The following is a 7,543-nucleotide window of genomic DNA, read 5'->3' as shown; positions in this document are numbered from 1 at the left end:
GGGATACAGAGAGAGAGAGAGAAGAGGAGGGGTACTAGTCATCAATCCCCAAATACTGAGTGACTGATGGCTTTCCTACAACACTAATGCTCATATTAACAGGCAAGGCCTACACACACACACGATATGCTTCCTACCATTCAAGCACATACACCTGCATGCACACACAATTTACAATTTGTGTACATGCACGTAAAAACACAAACACACACACACACAGAAATCCATTTACTCTATCTACATTGTTACCCTGTGGTGGACAGCTTCACTTGACACCCCCGCCCCGCCCCCCCCATACATGGAGATGGATGGATCCCCCCCACACACACACCCACATGGAGATGGATGGATCCCCCCACACACACACACACACACACACACACACACACACACACACACACACACACACACACACACACACACACACACACACACACACACACACACACACACACACACGGAGATGGATGGATGGAGCTGCCACTGGTGATGGTCAGCGGGCGCCGAGGCGGGAAATGGCCAATGATGGATTTACACACACGCTGACGCTCACACACATAAACATGCACTCTCGCGCAATGAGGACGAGCCGCCGACGTCTCAGCAATCTGCTTAATTCTCCAAACCACACACACACACACACACACACACACACAGAAAGAAACCCCATCCATACTCTGCCTGGACATACTGGTAAATGGCTTCGGTGTGGAGATGCGAGCCTGACCCACTTACTCTCCCTCTCTCCTTCTCTCTCCCTCCATAAAAATGCATGAGCTTCACATCTGCACAGCAGCAGTGGCAGCAGGGGGACTGCAGAAGACATGCATGAGAGTGTGTATGAGGGCATCTGTGTGTGTGTGTGTGTGTGTGCGCGGCTAACACATGCAACAATACTGGTATGACTTCAGGGAGACAAGGTCACTGTATATTCTCCGTATTATGGATGCTCTATCTGAGAACTGGAACAAAGCTCACCAACCATGCACTGTAAAACGCATCAAACTCAAACTAGTCCCGGTTAATCACTGATTAACATTATATTGAAAACCACATGAAATTGCATTGGGCCAATTCTCAACCCAGCATATGATACCAAGAATTGCCTTTCATTGGTTTCGTGGCAGTGCACACAATCCCCACAAACCAGCCAAACAAGGAACTAGATCATTAACAATCCGCATTGCCAACTGAATCGCTGGGGAACAAGACAAACTGTGAATAGCAGATAAGCAGTCACCATTATGTCAACACACGGCAATGCATACACCCACTCCGACAGGGAAAAATTATAGTGTCAGCCAGAGGCTCCCCGCAGACCAGTGTGTGTTCGAAGCGGGGGATCAATGCTGACAAGATCTTATTACCATTATGGGTCAGGAAAGGCATCCATTCTTTTAATCAAATAAGGACCTTTTGGCCCAACACGCAGATGATTACACCGAGCAGATATTCATGCCGCTGCTTTTTATTTGATTGTCTTGAGTCGTCAATCACAGCTACTGGCCCTGGTCCAGGACATGTGTTTACTACCGGTGTAATTACTGACCAGTAATATCACAAAAAAGAGAACGCTTAACTTGAACTCAGATCACCTCGGCTCGGTTCAGGACCGAGAGCTGCAGTCGTTTTACTACGCTTAAGAGCAGAGGTCTATGTGAAGCGTCATGATGCACCTGCAAAGTGGCTTTGGAGAAATTAATTATTTAAGGAATGGTGGACACACACAGAGAGATGCACATGCGCACACAACACACACAATCATACATACAGACACACATACACACACACACACACAAAATCATTTTCTTGCAAGCTTGCAGCCAGTGCGCTGGCTGACGATGTGGAGAGTGTATGCTGGGGGTGATGGGTTAGTTTACCACAACAGATTGTTTGCACAACACAGTCCTTAATCCAGCTCCATTAAATCAAGCCTCTTTAACACAATATGCCAGAACATCTTACTTAGACTCTCAACAGCCAAAACAGTAAATGTCTTCAACATGATTCTGTTACGAGCTCTCCATCAAACTGTGAAGATGTGAGCGAGCTGCAAGACCTTATCCAGCTCACGTGCCGCTATGAAACGCTTCGAACAAAGAGTGAACATCTGACGGAGAGGAGAGCAGTCCAATGTTTTTTTAATGAACATGGAGCTTTGATGGATGGATCGGACCATCAACAGAGAGAAAAATCTCAGAAATGTAGACATAATGAATTTGGAAATGGGTAGAGTATAGTTTGCCACAGATTGAAATATCAAGAACCAACCTAATTACTGCAAATGGATCATCGAGGCCAGGTCAGTGGAAATCGTTCACTTCCCAGAAGTTCCTACCAATGACAAATCTGATTGGAGCATTTGGGGGGAATCTTTTTCAGCCCCCCCCCCCCGCCCCCCACCATCAATACAGTTTGCCAAATGCTGAAGTTACGAGGATGTTGTTATGGTAAACGATTTCTGGAGGCTACATGTTGATGCATTATTTATGAGTGTGATTGTAGCCATGTTGGTGGTGGGACCTCTTTGACTGCCGGTCGATCGGTCGGCTGGCTGACTGTGTCACTGGTGCTTTGGCCGGAGACCCAGCGAGAGGAGAGGAGAGCAGCGATGGGGCCAGATGGCCTGGCAGAGCAGGTCCATGACCAGGGAGGGACAGGAGGATCCTTCAGGGCCAAAAGATGCTTCTGCATGAGGGAGTAGTGGCTAGCAGATTGGTGCCGGTGGTCCACACCACAGCACTGTGTGTTCAGATGGGCCCGTGCGACAGAAGCTACAGCTTGTGATTGGTCGTGTGTGTGTGTGTGTGTGTGTGTGTGTGTGTGTGTGTGTGTGTGTGTGTGTGTGTGTGTGTGTGTGTGTGTGTGTGTGTGTGGGGGGGGTGGGGGTGGGGGTGGGGCGTGTAGAGCTGATGAAAAACAGAAAGGGCAGAGCGGAGGCACTCACAGGAAACATATTCTCTTCCTCACTGTGTGACTGAGAACATGTCCCTGAGAGTTCGGTTTTCTGAGAGGCTTATCTTAGCCTACATCGCCCAGCACTGGGCTACTCACACCTTCTTTTACTCACTGAAACTCCTGGGTCTGAGAGGCTTATCTTAGCCTACATCGCCCAGCACTGGGCTACACACACCTTCTTTTACTCAGAGTGACTGAAGGGTCTCAGAAAACTCCTGGCTCTGAGAGGCTTATCTTCCATATCTCAGCATTGGACTACACATCATCTAGTGAGCTATCTTTTCTACTCCTTTCTTCTTTCTAACACCATGTAATAAACGGTGGTAGGATCATCATCAATGAAGAAAAGAAGAAAAATAAGACGTAGGGCCCTATCATGACATTGTAAAGCGCATCGTCACTCGTCAAAAGCTTATTCAAATTTAGTAGGATGTCCAGTCCACATTGGGAGGGGTTTCGTTATCAAACGTTGAGCGCATGGCACAACAAGGTGTTCCTAGGTTTTTTAATCAGTCATATGGGTGTGTTTGGGGCGTAACATCATTTAAACCAATGAGAATGACATTTAACGGCGCAAAGCGCGATATGTCAAATAAATGCATCGGTATTTTCGCATTCAATGGCACATTTGAAGGAGGCTGCTTGTGAGACCGTATGGAATAGTCATTCCACTAAACCATGCTTTACTAAAACCTAGCATAGCCTTCATGCATTTGCACTGGTCTATTATTTGAACTCATTGGCAAAGTGAAACAAACTTCACCAAGGTGTCAGTCAACGACAAGACAGTTGTATGCAGTTACTTTCACTATTGACTGACAATGGGTTACCATCGAAAACATAGGCTGAAAAAAGCAACACTTACCCAAATATTGCTCAAATGACTGAACAAAACAACATTTATCCTGCAGAGGAGTTGCTTATATCTCGTGACAGTGCGTCTTGAGCTGTGCTCCATACGTGTCTCTCGCCTCTCCCCTAATCACTTTTAACCGTCATTACCAATTTGCAAATGATGGTGAATAACTACTCATCATGAGATGTACAGTATTTCGTAATATCTTTATTCTAATTATGTTTCCCATTGTAATCTTGCAATTTGTAATGTTTTGCATGGACGTGCGCTGGTGTGCGTTCATGAATGATAGAAGGATGGTGCGTGCACCTGCCAATATGAATGTTGACAATGCGCTCTTAACATATAAACATATAAACAACTCGGCATAGATTTCTGACCAGGTGTACAATAACGAATTTTTAGACAATGCGCCAGGCCCCTCCCTAGGTTGTTAATTGCCACACCCCTGGGCGCATTGTTTAAAAAATAAACGTGCAAAATACCGAATTAAACTTTGCGCGGGTGAAAAAACGAGTTTTACGCCATGCGCCAGTGTGCAAAATACAGCCTGTAGAAAGGCCTGAGAACAAATATCAAAAGTACTGGGGAACAAGAACACACAGAGTTCCTACCATCTGTTAACATACTCCTCAGACCTCATAAGCATGCAAGTACACGACATGGATGGGAAGGAGGGAGTTTCTCATTAAATCAGAGGTGCATACAGGGGATCTCCAATCACTCTCCTCTTCCCAGCATGTTTACACTCCACAGCAACTCAGCCCCCTCTGAGACCCCAAACATCCCCAACAACCCTCTCCTCCTCCTCCTCCTCCTCCTCCTCCTCCTCCACACAGATTGTAACACAAGGTAACAAACATCTATGTAACAAACAACTCTCTCTCTCTCTCTCTCTCTCACACACACACATTTTTTAAAATGTTCTATACCAATCAAATGACTTGACTTGACACGCAAACTCCAAGAGATCCCCATACTCCGAAGGCAGCTCCCCCAATGACGCACGACATTTGCAAAAAAGCCAAACACCCTCACGCTTTCCCGTTATAGGCCAGCATGACGCTGGGAGAGAAGGAGAGGAGTAAATAACGAGGTCCAACGCACAGCCTTGAGTTTGCATAAGCTGGCCTGCCATCCGGCCGCTCGCAACTCCACCTACGGGCTCACGCCCCGGCACATGTGAGATGACACAGAGAGAGAGAGAGAGAGAGAGAGAGAGAGGGAGGGAGAGAGAGAGAGAGAGAGAGAATGCAGGCTGCCCACGGACATGAACCCACAAAGGACAGAAACGGACGCGTGGAGGCTACACGGCCAAGGTCACTGCCGAAAGTGATGCTGACTGAAACAAGTGTGAGTGCTGTCTCGGGAGGCAACACTGTCATGTTTGGATTGACGGGCATGGACTGTGATACAACACATACCTAAAAATAAATAATGCACCTTTCTGTAACATCCACTCACTATTGTTCCATCAACTTCTCCCCTTATAAGGGAAGGTGACGTCATTCTGAGCAAGCTTGAGAGTGGCTGACTACAACCTGGTGGTGTGATTATCTAACCCATTCAGGGATAACCACACACACACACACACACACTATAGGGACACACACGCATGCACACACAGGGTGGCAAAGGGGTTCTTACAGGAGCAAGCATTTCTACAGCTATATATCCCACTATTAGGACTGCTTGAATCAGAATCAGTGTATTGCTTCTGTGTGCGTGTGATTTCAAGTTCGTGAATACACGATAAAAATCGTTTTTATATTATGATGTACACAGCAACACAACAGCAAATCGTAGAGATTTCATGATCAACATAAAGTCTTCATCCTGCTTTTATATATAATCAAACATTGCAAAACGACTTTCAATGCAAAGACTGTCGGAAGGTCAACATTCTCCTTGACTCGGCTGAATGAACAGATCGCTTGTGCGTTAAAAGGTTCGTCAACCGGGAGGAGACGTCTCAGTTCTAGTACCATTTCAAGCAAAAGGGATGTAACCTAGTCCCGAATAACAGTACAACTGCCGGGATTATTTTGGGTGGGGTACCGTGCTGCTGTCCTGTTCCGATCACGGAAAAAATTAGACATCTAATAATGATGCGTAATAGTTTCTTCGAGACCTCACTGGGACGCACCTGTATTCAAATCCCGACCGCAACTCAATTAAATGGATACAAATCCTAGTTTTTTTTCCCTGGCTATTGTTCTGTTTAACGTCCCCATGTTCTTTTAACCACAGCTGTTGCATTAATTGACAGAGGATGCTGCCATACGGCTATCCATAATGGTGTTTAATTGAATGCGATGGTCAATGGCACGGGGGGTTTTGACAGGCTCCATCCCCTGTCTACATCTCAATAAACGTTTATATGGACACGTTTCAGATCATTATTGTTACATTACCGGTCAAACGTTGCAACGACACCCGATGGCATGCAACATTCATGTAACGTTACCTCCTGATAGATGTGACTGGGTGCAAGTAATTCAAAATTACTTACCGCCTTTCAGTGGCTCGGGTCTATTTGGTCGCGTCACTTTCGTGGATGGATGCAATGATACAAGCCAAGGCTACAGACCACTCGCTGACTTCTGCTGAAAGATAGACATTGAAGGGCTAGACTGACTACATGTATGGGAAAAGCGTTGGACGAAAACGAATGTGGGCATTATGCTGTGTAACTAGCAGGCTATTCACATCTTTACCACTAGGATAGCTAGTAGTTAGCCACTCAGGTCAAGAAGAGCGACGATTGCCTGCTTCTGTCAGACCCCCACAAATGGGCGACAGACCAAAGCAGGACCACGCTCACCAACGTCAACTTCCTTCACTACATTTGGAGCCAGGAGTGATGTTGACACTTCACTACAAAACGCTCACCGAGAGACGTGCGGTAGATTTCTGCACAATCTGCAGTGATGCTGAGTTGCGTGTAACTCGTCAAATGTTAACATTTACCAGACCGATATGGAACGCTATAAGGGGTTTGCTGTGGCTTTTTTGTTGGCTAGCAATACGTATCTGAATGACAGATCAGATCATGTGAATCACAGATTACGTTGGGCAAGTCATGTAAATGTGGATATAACGCACGTATTAAAAAGACATTCAGTAACGTTAACGTACAGGGGTACAGCGAGTCAGTTTTGTCAGTCACCAACATTGTGAATGCTGGCTAACATTAACTGCATTTACTAAGCTAACAAGCTAACCATCTCTACCAACGTTCGCTACCTGTCAAGTTACCGCTCTAGGCGGCTAGTAACTAGCTAGTCTATGTTCTGGCTAGAGATACCTGTGTTGTGTCTCACCGTAGTCCTCCGGGAGACCGTATCCAGGTGGAGCAAGCCGCTAGCTATGTTAATGTGAGCCCAATTAAGTCAGAGCGTCCAATACAATGTCGCATTGTCATTTACCACTAGCAATGTCAACCCTCCCCAGCCGTGCACAAGAACCGTCGGTGGTACATTTGAAGACTAGTATAACGTTAGTCTCCTCCAGCTGGGCTTCGTCCATTGAGTAACTGTGTCTTGCACCCGAACTTGATGCTGTTCTTTCACTCCCTTAGGGAGCGTGACGTACAAATTAGTCCATTGGTTACCTACCGTGTCAATCATATTTTAACATCCCTGCGATTGGTCACTGACGTTAGGGGCATGGCTACAGACTACTCTTTCATGATTCCGCCACCTGGTGGCCATGCTACATTTCTAAAAC

At 46.2% G+C, this 7,543-nt stretch overlaps 1 protein-coding gene across 1 annotated transcript in view; it reads right to left on the bottom strand.

Moving 5' to 3' along the window:
- Positions 1-7,506, bottom strand: part of scai (suppressor of cancer cell invasion) — a gene marked incomplete in the record, with an annotated part of 42,048 nt that extends 34,542 nt beyond the window's left edge. Inside the window, 2 exon segments of the mRNA XM_076283607.1 lie at positions 6,327-6,420; positions 7,122-7,506.
- Positions 7,507-7,543: the final 37 nt, after the last annotated feature.

Source organism: Alosa pseudoharengus, unplaced genomic scaffold (assembly GCF_046254945.1).
Source record: "Alosa pseudoharengus isolate Yale_2024_CS ecotype anadromous, Long Island Sound unplaced genomic scaffold, YU_APseudo_1.1 YU_APseudo_1.1_scf_14, whole genome shotgun sequence".
NCBI lineage: Eukaryota > Metazoa > Chordata > Actinopteri > Clupeiformes > Clupeidae > Alosa > Alosa pseudoharengus.
This window is presented reverse-complemented; position numbering and strand designations above follow the sequence as displayed.